We start from the raw sequence: 16,240 nt of genomic DNA on the forward strand, positions 1-16,240 counted from the left end.
GTGTGTCCGTCCATCCATCCCTGTGTGTGTGTCCATCCATCCATCCATCCATCCATCCCTGTGTGTGTGTCCGTCCATCCATCCCTGTGTGTGTATCCATCCATCCATCCATCCATCCCTGTGTGTGTGTGTGTGTGTGTGTATTCATCCATCCATCCATCCCTGTGTGTGTGTATCCATCCATCCATCCATCCGTGTGTGTGTGTGTGTGTGTGTCCGTGCAGCCTTGTGTGTGTGTCCAGCCTACCTGTGTCCCAAGCCTCCGTCCCGAGCCGCCGTCGTCCCGAGCCTCCTCCGTCCCGTGCCTCCTCCGTCCCGTGCCTCCTCCGTCCCGTGTCGTGCCGATGGATCGCCGCTCCAGGATCGCCGCTCTTCTCGGCGGCCATTCTACAATTCAAAAGCCGCGCCTCCGCCTCCGCCTGTGATAGGCGGAACACTCAATTTCCCAGCAGCCTGTGTTCCGCCTATCACGGACATCCTCTCATACTCGTCCGTAGTATGAGAATGAACGGATGTCCGTGATAGGCGGAACACTGACTGCTGGGAAATTCAGTGTTCCGCCTATCACAGGCGGAGGCGGAGAAGGAGGCGCGGCTTTTGAATTTTAATGTCCGCCGTCTGTCTGCTCGATACGCTGATCGAGCAGTCAGACAGCGGTGACTCGAGTATAAGCCGAGGGGGCACTTTCAGCCTCAAAAAAGAGGCTGAAAATCTCGGCTTATACTCGAGTATATACGGTATATTGCTTTTATTTTCTTTTATGTTTTCTGAATGCACTTGGGCTAAAATAAATAAAATGGTATAATCTCCACTTTGTATGCATTTTGATGATGCACTTTCTGAAGTTGGGTTTTTTCTCTCCAAAATTTGCATTTCTTTTAAGTCCAAACTGAGTGCTCTTTTTTTTATTTCTCAGGATAAATACTTGGTGAAATACATATTTTTAGGAAGAACAGAACATAACCTGTATTCTGTCTGCGATTTGATAAATGTCTTCTAATACAAACTAAAGTAACCTAAGTTCAGCTATCCTATTACCTCCAGTAGTTGACCTTTGCTAAGTGATGCAGCTGCTGTCAATGTTGTATCATACTGTCATATCAGCTATGTACAGTATGCAGCACTGTAATCTGGCAGCAATACAGGCAACTTCCTGTCTGCTGCAGGAACAAAATCAAGTCAGGCTTCTCAGCCTTTCAGAGGAAGCCTATTTTTTTTTTATCAATGAATAGCTGTTAATGTTATTAGATCCATCTTATCTAATCAGAGGGATTATATCCCTCTGATTTCCCTCTGATACAAAATTTCCTTTGTATAGGAAATAGTTTGCCAGCTTGTCCCAAGCAAACTATTTAGGCCCCTTTCACACATGCGGACAGTATGTCCGTATTTCATCCATCCGTTTGCGGATGAAATACGGACATACATGCATCCCTATGGGATAGCGGGTGTCTGCGGATGAACATCCGCAGACACCCTCTATTGTCCGCCTCTGCAGAGCGGATCGGATGAACACGGACAGACGGTCCGTGTTCATCCGATCCCCATAGAGGAGAGCTGACAGGGCGGTCCCTGCACAGTGTGCCAGGACCGCCCTGTCCGCCGCCGGCTCAGTGGGGACAACGGATCGATCCCCGTTAAACAAGCGGATCATTACGGGGTGGATCATTACTGATCCGTCCCGTGTGAAAGGGGCCTTACAGTGATAGGAAAGCTGAACTTGAGCTTTAATGTGCATCTAAACTCATCAATTAAACTGCTATCTGCTTTATATAGAACATTTTATCAGTCATTAGATTCCTATTTTTTTTCCTTTGTTTTCTCTTAGTGATCGTGCCAATCCACTTCATGTCCTACAGTGACATTGATGGAGAAATGGCATTACCACCCTAGAAGAGGAGGGGGGTTCGGACTACATAACACCTCCCACTCTTCTCATCTCCAGCACTATTCGAAATTACTATGAACATTTTTTTTTTTAAATAAATAGGATTTGAAGTTTAATAATGAATTCTAGTCAAAAGTAAAAAAAAATCTTTATTTACATGCTGATGTGACTCTGCGCTGGGGCAGCTGATGCTACCTAGACATTGTTTCATATTGCAAGATGAAGTTCTACTTGTGCAGACTCATACAATACTAGGATGTATATCTCCTCCCTGACCAGTTTGATAATTGTTAATTGGCTAAACAGTAGGGTGCAGGGAAAATAACATATATTTTATTTTTAAAGCATGTACTGGCACAAATACTATTTATTGCGTTTCTTAACTTATAAAATATTGGTGAAGTATAATTATTCAGATATCTATTTTCTGAATTTTTTTTTCTATAAACATTTAGGTAAGTGGATGTGTTTATGGTGATTTGATAATAAAATAAGTGATTTGTGTTTTTCTTTTAATTTCTTTTTAAATAAGTTCTATGAATATTGTGATAGAAAATACCCTAGATGCCTCTGAAGATCTATAGTTTGGCTATGAAGTTGAGGAAACACTTGTCACAATAATCCTTGACAAAATTATCTGGTCGTATATTAGCACTTCCTAAAACTCAAAATTAAACAGAACTTTGATAGAAATGTGGAAGCTGCCATCGCTTCTTGTTCTGAAAATTCTAGTTGCCTGGCTGTCATGCTGACCCTCTGGCCTTTTTGTCCCAGAGTGAGTACACAGATGAGGACTTCTCACTTTCCTCTGACTCTCCTGACCTGCATAGCTGTTTTGGCTCAGTAACATACAGTATTGAATCCAGAGGGTCAGCGTCATAGCTTGGTGAAATTTTTAGAGGAGGAGCAGCAAGGGGTGCCCTTTGTTTTTTTTTCTGGAAAACCTTTTCTAAATGTAAACCATATTTGTATGACACTTAGTATGCTGTAACATTGTGTAGCATATAAGTGTGTCTGATAGGGTAACCGTGCACAAGAGCAATTGGGAAACTATGACAGAGCAGTGTCACCCCCATAACAGAATGTGCTGAACAAGAAAATTCATGACAAAACCACTAAAGAATTTTTTATGAAAACTGCAGATTTTAAACGTGTCCACATAAAAACACACACACACACACACACACACACACACACGTCAATTTAGCAGTCTATAAATGTGGTGTCCTGCATTCGTTTTAATTTTTGAGCAAGTAAATAAAATACCTTTTCTTTCCAGAAATGCAGTGCTTTTGATACGTCCTGTAAGCTTAATAGAAGCGGAATATCAAAATCGTTTTCTTTTTTTTGTGTAAACAACTAGCTTTGTCAATCCACCCTATAATGGAGATGAATAAAGGCAGACATTCTAGATGTCCAGCCATGATAACCATGGCTCTCTCCATAGATGTAGTGCATAAATCATTGTACACATGAAGGGACAGCCGGTGTGCTATGTGAAGGATTACCACATAAAAATAAAGGGGGAAAGCCATAAAAAATAAAAAAAAATAATGCAGACACTACATCTAAGGACTGGTAAGCTGCAATATATTACATATATTTTTTCAAGTTTAGATTTAAAAAAGATTGAACCGGTATTTTGAAATTATGTTCTCATAATAAATATTATGAGATTTTAGTGATTGAGCATACATCTAAATTTAAATTCTGCAATGCGAATAGGGATCTGTGTTTCTCATTGAGTCACTTATTAGGTTTCCAGGCCAGCTGCAACCTAAATGCATTTTTATCTAGGGATGTGAGGACTCTATACCTCTAGAAATCTGCTGGGTGGAAACTTACATTTCAGCTCTCGGCTGCCCACATCCTTAGAGTGGACAGTTTGCAGGGTTGGGAAGGAAGTGATCCCTGAAAAATCTCTCAAAGGTGGGAAAACCAGATGTGGATATCCTAGCCTCCAGGTTCAACAGCAAGCTGAACAAATACTCATAGCCAAAGCCAGGGATCCTCTAGCTTTCACAGTAGATGCCCTGGTGATTATTTGGACTCCATTCAAACTTTTTTATGCCTTCCCTCCAATGAAGACCCTTTCTCAACTGCTGTGCAAGATGGAGAAAAAAAAGGTTTCAGTGGTTCCCATCTCACCAAATTGGCACAGAAGAATGTGGTACATAGACATAATCAGAATTCTGGTAAATGAGCCTTGACCTCTTCCAAAAATACTGGCCCAAGACAACCTGTACCATTCTGCTTCTCAGTTGCTGGCTTTAACAGCATGTCTGAATAGGGTTTTTTAAGGAACCCAATGTGGGCCATAGCTCTGGCATAGGAAAACCGCCTGGGCCTACAGTAGCGTTTGTTTACTGTGCACAGCTGCTCCATTCTTATTAAATTTCCCTCAATGTATGTATAAGGGGGAAATGTTAGACCCTTTGCTAGGTTTTTATTGTTACCTGTGTCTGTTGGGGAGTTTTGCTGTCATTTCCGGTCCCAATTGCACAGCAGAAAGTGAATAGAAATCTCTCAAACAAAAGACAAAATTTAGGTAACCATTTTTTTACACTTCCTGTTTGATGTAAAATGTTGGATTTACTCACACTTAAACTGGCCTTACATGTAAAGATGTCTTTTGTTCATCTTGCAGAATGTAATACCCATACTAACAGCACAACTGGAGGAATCTCTTGCTGCATGCCATTGTATGTGGAACACCATAACAGTGCCTGCATTGGGTGCAGGCACTATTTAATCAAAATTTTCCAACTGGCTCCTTCAACAAAAGTCAATTGAAAAATCAACTTTTGTTGATTCAGATGTTGCCAACAGGACCGCTTGCATAGCTTATTCTTGTTGATTCTGCATGATTTGGACACATTTGATGTGTGTGTGTGTGTGTGTGTGTGTGTGTGTGTGTGTGTGTGTGTGTGTGGCCAACTTTACTTTCCTAGCAGATAAATAGTAACTATTGATAAACTGTAAAGCTGGCTAAAGTTGGGGGTTGCTAAAACCACACCAGTGAGATAGATGGAGACTCCCTCCACTGGGACATTGTGTTCTGATAACGCAACTTGCCACTGTCAGAATACACTGGTTAACGGCTGCGTTCGCTGAATGACAAAGGTTTTTTAGTATCAATCAACTTGTGTGGAGTAGGGGCAGCCACATACTGATTAATTCAGTCTGTTCCTGCTGAACCATAAAAAATTGATCTGTCTAAGGCCAGCTTTACCATGAATCTTGCAAAGTATCCTACAACTGACAGTGGTTTCCAGCCCACAGTCTATCCCAAAAAAATTGTCTGCAAATTCACATAAAATGCCAGGCTCAGAAAAGTAAAGCTAAACAAGATGGCACATACAGTTAGGTCTATATATATATATATATATATATATATATATATATATATATATATATATATATGGACACAGGCACAATTTTCATACTTTTGGCTATGTATGTCACCAGAATAAAATTAAAATGAACAATCCAAATGCAGACTTCCAGCTTTAATTTGAGGGGTTGCACATAAATATCAAGTACTAATTTTAGGAACTGCAACCATTTTTATACACAGCCTTGTTTTCAGGGGCTCAAATGTAATTGGACAAATGAATATAATCATAAGTAAAATGTTAATTTAATATTTTGTTGAGAATCTTTTATTGGTAATGACTGCCTGAAGTCTGGAACCCATGGACATTACTAACGACTGGGTCTCCACTAGGGGTGCACCGAATGGGTTTTTTGGTGCCGAAACCGATACCGAAAATGAAAAATACACTAGGCCGAAAACCGATACCGAAAATGGCTTTTTTTGTATGTTAAGACAATTTTATATAAATATATATTTTTTATTATTATTCATTATAGTATTCATATTCAACCATTAATCATTAATTTTATGAAAAAAAGAATAGTCCAGTGATACAAATAAGTACTTTAATAAAGCAAACCCAAATAAATTGGATAGTGACACAGAAGATAAAATCATAAAATCAAATAAAATACAAAATTATAAATTAAAGTTACTACAGCATATCCTGCAGTGCAGACTGCAGTCAGTGCACATTGAACCATAACAACAAAATAAAAAAAAAAAATATAATATAAAAATAAAATGACTAAGTCTAAGAAGACTTAAAGTCTTAGGCCACGTACACATGATCAGACTGTCCGGCGGACTTAGGCCGGCAGACAAACCACGGAGTTTGAAGCGGAGGTCCGCTGGACTTTCCGAACGAGCGGACCTGCCCACACACAACCGGACTTTTCCGGCGGACTAGGTCCGGCGGACTATGGCGGGAGTCTGCCGTACTTTTGAAATGAACGGACTTGCCCACACACGGAGGAAAGTCCGTTCATTTTGAACGTGGCTCCGGGCGAAGGAAGTCAATGTCACCTGGTATGGACTTAAAGGGGAAGCCCTACGCCGAAAAAATGGCGTGGGGGCTCCCCCAAGTCTATATAAGACCTTTATCCGAGCACGCAACCCGGCCGGTCAGGAAAGGGGGTGGGGATGAGCGAGCGCCCCCCCTCCTGAGCCATACCAGGCAGCATGCCCTCAACATGGGGGGTGCTTTGGGGAAGGAGGGGCCCTGCAGCCTCCCCACCCCAAAGCACCTTGTCCCCATGTTGATGAGGATAAGGGCCTCTTCCCAACAACCCTGGCCGTTGGTTATCAGGGTCTGTGGGCGGGGGGTTTATCGGAATCTGGGGGCCCGCAACCCGGCCGGTCAGGAAAGGGGGTGGGGATGTGTGAGCGCCCCCCCTCCTGAGCCATACCAGGCAGCATGCCCTCAACATGGGGGGTGCTTTGGGGAAGGAGGGGCCCTGCAGCCTCCCCACCCCAAAGCACCTTGTCCCCATGTTGATGAGGATAAGGGCCTCTTCCCGACAACCCTGGCCGTTGGTTGTCAGGGTCTGTGGGCGGGGGGTTTATTGGAATCTGGGGGCCCCCAGATACTGGCCCCCCACCCTATGTGAATGAGTATGGGGTACAATGTACCCCTACCCATTCACCTGGTGAAAAAAGTGTAAATAAAACACAACACAAGGTTTTAAAATAATTTATTGCACAGCTCTGGTGGTCTTCTTCCATCTTGGGGGGTCTTCTCACCGGACTTCTCCGTTATCTTCTGCTAGCTCTTATACTAGCGGAGGAGCCCAGCTTTCTTCTTCTTTGTCGCCGCCGCCCGGGGGTCTTCTTCCGACTTCGGGGGTCTTGTTCCCCTCTTCGGGGTCTTGTCCCCCTCTTCGGTTCTTCTTGCCAGGCCTCCGCTTTCTTCTAGCTCTTTTACTAGCGGTGGCCTGGTCTTCTGTCGCCACTGCCTCTTCTTCCTACTTCGGGGGTCTTGTCCCCCTCTTCGTTTCTTCTTGCCGGGCCACCGCTTTCTTCTTCCAGCTCTTTTACTAGCGGTGGCCCGGTCTTCTGTCGCCGCTGTCACCTTCTCTTCTTCTCCCTTGAGATGTTGACTCGACGCTCTCTCTGGCCGCAATGACATGGACGTGTTGCGCGGCAACTTATATAGGGACAATGGGCGGGGTTACCGGGTCATGTCCCCTCCCCGGCAAGAAGAACCGAAGAGGGGGACAAGACCCCTGAAGAGGGAGACAAGACCCCCGAAGTCGGAAGAAGACCCCCGGGCGGCGACGAAGAAGAAAGCCAGGCTCCTCCGCTAGAAAAAGAGCTAGCAGAAGATAGCGGAGCAGTCCGGCAAGAAGACCCCCCGGAGCTGTGCAATAAATTATTTTAAACCCTTGGGTGGTTTTTAAATTTTTTTTCACCAGGTGAATGGGTAGCGGTACATTGTACCCCACACTCATACACATAGGGTGGGGGGCCGGTATCTGGAGGACCCCTTATTAAAGGGGGCTCCCGGATTCCGATAAGCCCACCGCCCGCAGACCCCGACAACCAACGGCCAGGGTTGTCGGGAAGAGGCCCTTGTCCTCATCAACATGGGGACAATGTGCTTTGGGGTGGGGGGGCCGCAGGGCCCCCCTTCCCCAAAGCACCCCCCATGTTGAGGGCACGCGGCCTGGTACGCCTCAGGAGGGGGTGCTCGCTCGTCCTCACCCCCTTTCCTGACCGGCCGGACTACGTGCTCAGATAAGGGTCTTATATGGACTTTGGGGGGACCTCCACGCCATTTTCTCGGCGTAGGGCTTCCCCTTTAAGTCCATACCAGGTGTCGGGGCCAGCGACGTGTCAATCTCGCCACCGAAGGCGGACAACATTGACCTCCTTCGCTAGTCCTGGCTACTTGGAGCCGCGCTCAAAATGAACGGACTTTCCTCCGTGTGCAGGAAAGTCCGTTCACTTCAAAAGTCCGGCGGACTAGCACACAGACGGCCGGATTGTCTGGCGGACAATTTTTGAGTCAAAACTACTTTCTAAGTCCGTCGGACTTTTGGGGGAAGCCGGACCCCACACACGCGGGGATTGTCTGATCGTGTGTACGCGGCATAAGACTTCATTATTTTTCATCTTAAATCAGAACTAGTAGTAATTCAGTTCTCTCTCCCTAAGGTGTCAGCGGCTGCATGTGCGATAAAAGTGTATGTATGTAGCTGCGGGTTACATACATAGTCATACAGAAGACCACACTGTTTTCCGGCCCCCGGGTATGAGCATCCCGGAACACAGACTAGTCTACAGTCTGGTCTACAGCAGAGGTGCTCAGCCAATCACAGCAAGCAATGTAGACTAGTCTGTGTTTCTGGAAGTCTCCGCCCATATCTGGAACACAGTGTGGTATAGTGTATAGTATTGGAGTATGTAGACGGTCACAGATACAGAACATACAGTTTTGCACATGCAGCGGGCTGAAAGCTTAGGGAGAGACAATCAATGACTGACATAGTTTGTCCCAACAACAAACTATAAAGAAGAACAACATAATATGGCAGAAAGCTGTTATTCTGTTTCACAGTATCTGTAAAATATATAAGTTTAACATATGCTAAATGCAATAAAAAAATGTAAATTATTTTATTTTCAACTTGAGAACTAGTAATTTTATTTTTTTCCCCTAAATTCTCTCCCTAAGGTGTCAGCGGCTGCATGTGCAATAAAAGTGTATGTATGTAGCTGCGAGTTACATACATAGTCATACAGTAGACCGCACTGTGTTCCGGACCCCGAGTATGAACGGAGACATCCCGGAACACAGTCTACAGTCTGGTCTACATCAGTGGTGCTTAGGCAATCACAGCAAGAAATGTAGACTAGTCTGTTTTTGGAAGTCTTCGCCCATATCTGGAACACAGTGTGGTATAGTGTATAGTACTGGAGTATGTAGCCACAGATACAGAACATAGTTTTGCATTTGCACATGCAACGGGCTGACAGTTTATGGAGAGACATAGTTTGGCCCAACAGCAACAAACTATGTATGTACAGTACTAGATTAAAAGCTGGAGTTCTCTTTTAAATTGAAGAAGTGCAAAAAAAACTGTAGAATCACTACAATGAGCAACCAACTAATGGCAGTATGGCAATGGCACAACTAGACAACATACTGGTAGTCAGTCATACTATGTTGTATGTTCCAATTGTCCAATAGCACAGTCCAATGCCAATTCATTTACTATGTTCAACAACATGGTAAATGAATTGGTCTATTCTATGGATTTATAAATCTATTTCAGTAAAAGTGGCAAATTTTGCTTTAAGAACAAAAGTTGTTCACCTTTCTCACAGGAGAGACGGTTTCTCTTCTCATCAAGAATATGAGATGCTAGATGGAATAGTCTCTCACTCTCTGTACTGGTGCTTGGGGCAGATAAATATCTGCTTGCAATCTGTGCAAGCAAAGGAAAACGTTGTTTGTTGATGCGCCAGTACGCAAGGGGATTGTCACTTCTGGCGATAGGCTGTTCAGCTTAATAAATGTCCAGCTGTTGGGTAGCTGCACTTGTTGTGGCACTGCTATGGACCGGGGTGCATTCACGTAAAATTTCTTCAAACATATCAGCTATGGAGGGAGCGTGTTCCTCTTCACTGTATGCAACCGTTTCTTCTCACTTTCCTCTGTGCTACACCTCAAAACTCCTTCACCAGATGCTTCCACCACCTCCATTTGTGCCTGTATCATTTCCCGTGCATGCTGCTTTTTCTCAACATTATAATAATGCTCTTTAAATTGAGGATCTAGAACTGTTGCAATGCAGTACAGAGGGTTGGACTCGGTGTCTTGAAACCGGTTGGTAACGGCCTCCAGTAGAGTGGTTTTAGCCTTTTTTTACGCGATGGTCTGTTTCTATCTCTTTTCCTAGCAGACGCTTCAGTGCGGCAATCAAGGGAATTACTTCAGAAATGGAAGCATTAGTTGAGCTTATTTCTTTTGTTAACTGTTCAAATGGAGATAGAAGAGACAAACTATTTTCAACTAACATCCACTGATGTGCGCTCAGTGTTGCCAGCTGCTCGTAATCTGCAATGTATGCAGCTAAAACACGCTTTTGTTCAAAAAGATTTTGCAGCATATAGTAGGTGCTGTTCCAACGAGTGGCTACATTTTGCTGCAGTCATTTTGGTGGCATTCCAAACTGTATCTGCAAAGCTTGTAATCTGGAATAGGCAAGCGAAGAATGCTTAAAGTAACCCACAATTTTTCTTCCTTTTGATACAATATCAGATATGGTGCGCTGACTCAGCAATCCTTCATTCACAGCCAATTGCAGTGTGTGCGCCATACACGGTATGCTTTTAAGTTCACTGTCCTCCATTGCCTTTGCCATGTTCCGTGCGTTATCTCGGACAATCAAATGCACTTTAGACTTCTCAATGTGCCAAGTGTTAAGCATGGATTTTAAAGTGTCAGCTATTGCTGCTGCAGTATGTGATCCAACAAACTCACGTGCGTTAAGTAGGATGTTTTGCAATTGAAATTTGTCATCTATCCACTGCGCTGTCAGGCAAAGCATGCTCGTTGGACTGACGTCTGAACTCCAAATGTCGGTAGTAAAATTAATTGCTATGATGTCGGTAGTCATGAGCTCTTGAACGTGTTTTCTAACACTGCAAAACAATTCAGGTAGACAGGTATCTGCAAAGTAGCGTCTGCTTGGTAGTGAGTAATGCGGCTCAATATGTTGCATGAGCCTACGGAATCCAATGTCCTCCACAACAGAGAATGGCTGGTCCAAATTCCATAATTTTATCTGATATGGCACGAGCTTTGGGACTGTCACTTTCAAATTTTTTAACCTTTTCAAAGACCGTGGCCACAGATGGTGTTGAGCCTGAGTCACTTTTTGGAAGTGGCACTGTTTTCTTGTAATCTGAATGCTGAACTGGATGACGTGTTTTCAGGTGGTGTATCAAACCTGTTGTTGAAAAGTGCCTTGGCACTGTACCCTCTCTTGAAATTTCTGCTGAACAAAGACTACAGATTGCAAATTTGGGGTCTTTATCAGAAACTTTAAAATATTTCCACACTGCAGTCATGGTCCACCTTTGCTGGTAGCACAGAATAATAGCATAGAATGATCTATAGTGGAAGTGAAATCTGAGGAGGGGAAAAAAAAAGAAAGGACGAAATCAATTTAAAAGCTAAATCCCGGGGCGTGTCCAAGATGGCGCTGGGAGCAGACGTGTATTAACTGAGCTCCCGTCTCCGGCTGCTTATCCTGTCATCACCCTGGTGTAGAAGACTCCCGACAGTGCGTTCCGTTGGAGGAGTACCTCAGGGGGCTTTGAGCGATGCCCGGTGGCCGACGGAATAGCCAGAAAAAGTCCGCTACGACTCCTGCCTCTGCCCGCTCGGCTCCTTGGCCTCCCGCACACGCGGTCAACCACATGGAGGTGCAGACGGATCCTCCCCCGGCCGGGGCTATCCATGCCGGCTCGGAGGCGTTTGAGGCCCTGATGATGGCTATCTCTACCTGCCAGGCTACCCTAACCACAAAAATTGACCATGTTCAGACCGAAACGGCCCTGATCAGGAGGGACATGGACAAGTTTCGGGACCGAGTGACGGAGGTCGAGCGCCGAGTATCCGGAGTAGAGGATGCTCAGGGGACCCACGCTGCCGACATCCAGGCCCTGAAGGTCAGGGTTCGGCATCTCGAAGCAAGAGCCGAGGATGCCGAGAACCGCAACCGACGCAATAATCTGTGGGTGATTGGTCTCCCTGAGGGGGCCGAGGGCCAGGACCCGGTGTCATTTATGGAGGAGCTCCTTCCATCCCTGCTCCCTAAGGCCAAGTTCTCCTCGCATTTCTCCATCGAGCGGGCCCATAGGATGCCGGCGACCAGGGGCCCTCAGGGTTCCCCGCCCCGCACTCTCATCTTTAAATTGCTACACTACCGGGACCGAGACACAGTGCTCCGGGCGGCGCGGCTGCAGGGGGAACTTAAATTAGAAAATGCGAAGATCCTCATATTCCCGGATTACTCGGTCGAAACTCAGCGACAACGGAAGTCCTTCGACCACGTTAGAAGCCTGCTGCGACAGCGGGGGGTGAAGTATAGTATGCTCTTACCGGCCAGGCTGCGGGTTCAGGATGGCGAGAGGACAATCTTTTTTACATCGCCCCGGGAAGCTGCGGACTGGGCTGAGACTCTCCCGCGTTGAAACTACCCTGGTATGTGATCTTCACTCCCCCCTGTTTGTTTGATTGACCTGGCCGAGTGTGTCTTCCCCTCTCCTCTGGGACAGCTTCCCCCCCCCCCTCCTGCACCTCGATGGTCGGGCAGTGCACACCTTTGTACAGACCAGGACTCTCCCATGGCTGCCTTCTCATCCTATGTACATCCGGGTGGCCCTGCCGAACGGATTCTCTCCCCCCTCCCTTACATGGGATGGGGCAGGACCTCTTCGACTGATGGGGATTTAGACGCGTGACATCATTTGGGGACGCTGTCTCCTACTACTCCGTGGCTGGGGAACCTTTTCGTATGGAGGGGAATGGAACGTGGATTTTGAAATGGGTTTTCTTTTTCCCTTTTTACTTGGACCTGAAGTATGTGCCCCCGGGGCTCCGGGAGATCTACACCTCATATCCTTGCTGGACTGCAGTTGTTCTGTTTTTTCCACAACACTTGTAGCAGGAGGCAAGGCTCCTCTTGCACACAGCCTTCACGGGTGGATATTTATCCACCGTAGTTTTGGGAGGGAAAGCCCTCCTACTGAGTTGGGGGATGGGCGGGGTGGGGGGGTTGGTGGGGTTGTGTTGGTCTGCCGTTGCAGACCCCCTGTTTTTGTTTTTGTTACTATTATTATTTCTATGTTTGGTGATTTGGTTATGCTCGACATTATCTCTGCTGAGTCACATTGTCCTAGCAACGTGTATGGTTTGGTCCTGTGCCTGCCCTTCCGGGTCTGGGTGCTTGGATGAGGAGGTGGGTACCCCACTCTCCCATCTCATACTACTTCTCGTCCTTATTGATGGCTTCTCTTAAGGTCCTCTCCTGGAACACGAGAGGTTTAAATTCTCCTGTTAAACGCTCCTTGGTTTTCCAGTTTATTAAATCTTACCACCCGCACATCTGCGTGTTCCAGGAGACTCACCTAGTGGGCAAAAAAACGTTCAGCCTTAAGAAACCCTGGGTGGGTCACCACTACCATGCGACCCACTCTACATTTTCGAGAGGGGTTAGTATATTGGTGGTGAAGTCCCTCCCGTTCAAGTTACTTGATCTGGCCCTTGACCCGGGGGGTAGGTATATTGTGATGCATGCTTTACTTTATAATCAACCCTGGGTGATTGCGGGCCTATATCTCCCACCTCCGGCCTCCCTACAGGTACTGAACCAGGATAATGCCAAAATAGCAGAGTTCTCCACTGACCGGGTTTTGTTGTTGGGCGATTTTAACCTTGTCCCTGATGCAGGCCTGGATCAGCTTCTCCCTACGGGAGTGAGCCGCCAGGGCCTGGCAGAATGGGCTGAGACCTATGGCCTAGTTGACGTCTGGAGATGGCGACATCCCCAGACCAGAGCCTATACATGTCATTCTGCCTCACATAGAACGTTTTCCCGAATTGACCTGATTTATGCGGGTGCCCCCGTTCTTCCCAAAGTCTGGGATATCCTGATTCTTCCCCGAGGTATCTCAGACCATGCCCCACTTCTCATTGACCTGGACCTATCCCTAGCTCCTTTGGACAGACTGTGGCGCCTCTCCAGATATTGGATCACGGACGAAGGGGTCGAGCCGAGGTTTGGGGAGGCGTTAGTCACGTATTGGAGATCTAACGCTGACTCGGCCTCCGCTTCCTCTGTGTGGGATGCTTTTAAAGCATACTCGAGAGGACAATACCAGGCTATCATAGCAGGGGTCAGGAGAGAGCGTAGGGCAGAGCTTACGAAGTTGGAGGCAGAGGCAGCCAGGCGGGAGGCGCTCTATGTTCGGGCCCCAGAACCGCACCATCATGAGAGTTTGCAGTCAGTGCTGAGGGATATACTCCTTCTGCGGACGCAGATGACGCAGAAACGACTGCTCTATCAAACCCAGAGGATATTTGAACAAGGGGAGCGGACTGGACGCCTCTTGGCCTGGCTTTCTAGGGAACAATCGGTGGGAGGGAATATCAGTCAGATTAGAGCGGCCGACGGCTCAATTTTGACCCTCCCAGTAGACATCAACCGGGAGTTTGTCTCCTACTACAGGCAACTCTATAGCTCCCGTGCGACCTATGACCTGATGGAGCTGGAGGAATACCTCCAGGGGATTGACATCCCGACTCTCACTCCCACGTACACTAAGGCCCTGGATGCCCCTATATCAACTGAGGAAATACTTAGAGCGCTGAAGTCCATGCAGGCGGGTAAGACGCCGGGGCCGGACGGCCTCCCGGTAGAATTCTATAAATTATACGCGGAACAACTAGCCCCGAGATTCCAGGCCCTACTGACTAGAGCCAGACTTGACGGTACCCTCCCAGACTCCATGCATGAGGCGGTCATTGTAGTCATCCATAAGCCAGGAAAGGACCCTACCCTGTGCCCCTCATACCGTCCTACTTCCCTCCTAAATGTGGATGCTAAAATCCTGTCTAAAGTGTTGGCCATGAGGATCAACTCTGTTATCACAGCCTTGGTGCACTCGGACCAAACGGGGTTTATGCCGGGTAGGGGTACGGACATAAACATCCGACGGCTCCACACGCATATTGCGCTGTCTTCGTCTGGAGGGTCGAGAGTGGTGGCCTCACTCGACGCCGAGAAGGCTTTCGACTCGGTCGAGTGGGGCTTCCTTTGGGGGGTCCTGTCTAGGTTCGGATTCGGTCCTGAGATCTGTGCTTGGCTCCGGATGCTCTACGAACGGCCCGGGGCTCGTGTCCGGACAAATGGGGTCCTGTCGGAGGCGTTCCGGCTGGGGAGGGGCACGCAACAGGGTTGCCCACTCTCCCCAGCTTTGTTCGCCCTGGCTCTGGAGCCCCTCGCTATCCTTCTTAGAGCAGATGACTCGATTAAGGGAATACGGGTGGGGGTGGTGGAAGACAAGATCTCCATGTACGCCGATGACTCCCTACTGTATCTGGCGGATGCTGGGGACTCACTGCGGGCGGCCCTGGAGGTCTTTGACAGATTTGGCAGATACTCGGGCATCCGCATAAACTGGAATAAATCAGTCGGGGCAGATTTGTCGGGCTATCTAGATAGGAATGTACACCCACTGCTCACCCAGCTCCAGCAGAAGTGTGTCGCCTGGAGGAATCTCCCCCTCTCACCTCTGGGTAGAGGTAATCTTCTGAAAATGATTTACTTACCCAAATTTTTGTATTATTTTAGGCAGACCCCTACTCCCATTCCTCGATCCTTTTTTCACAAACTTGATGGTGTGGTGTTGGCCTTTATCTGGGCAGGGAGGCCCCCTCGGGTGGCAAAGAAGGTCCTTTATCTCCCGCTGTCAAGGGGAGGTCTGGCTCTTCCTAATTTCTTAGTGTACTATTGGGCGGCGGTCCTGGTCACGGTTCGGTGGTGGTTCTCACAACCCCGTCAAAACCCGGCGGTTACCCTAGAGGCCGCCCATCTCGGATCGTATGCGGCGCTGTCCAACCTCCCCTATAGGGGGGAAAGGGCCGGCCCTGGGGTGACTGGGCCCATGGCGACTGCGCTCCGGGTATGGAAGGCTTCCAGGGCGGCTGTTCTGAAGCAGGGCTGCGTCTCTCCTCACACTCCTCTCTGGGCTAACCCCTCGCTGCCCCATCTGCTCACGGTCCCTGACCCGGCGCCTTGGGCTAAGAGGGGGATCGTGAAGCTCCGACAGGTGATGCCGCGGGGAGAGATAGCTACGTTCCGGGAATTGCGTCGGGCCTACCACCTGCCGGGGACGTTCGTTTTTAGATACTGGCAGCTTCATCATGCCCTTAGAGCTCAGTTCCCTTCCCGCCCTGTGCT

Source organism: Lithobates pipiens, unplaced genomic scaffold (genome assembly GCF_037356315.1).
Source record: "Lithobates pipiens isolate NorthernLeopardFrog02 unplaced genomic scaffold, aLitPip1_a1.2 Scaffold_22, whole genome shotgun sequence".
NCBI classification, from domain to species: Eukaryota; Metazoa; Chordata; class Amphibia; order Anura; family Ranidae; genus Lithobates; species Lithobates pipiens.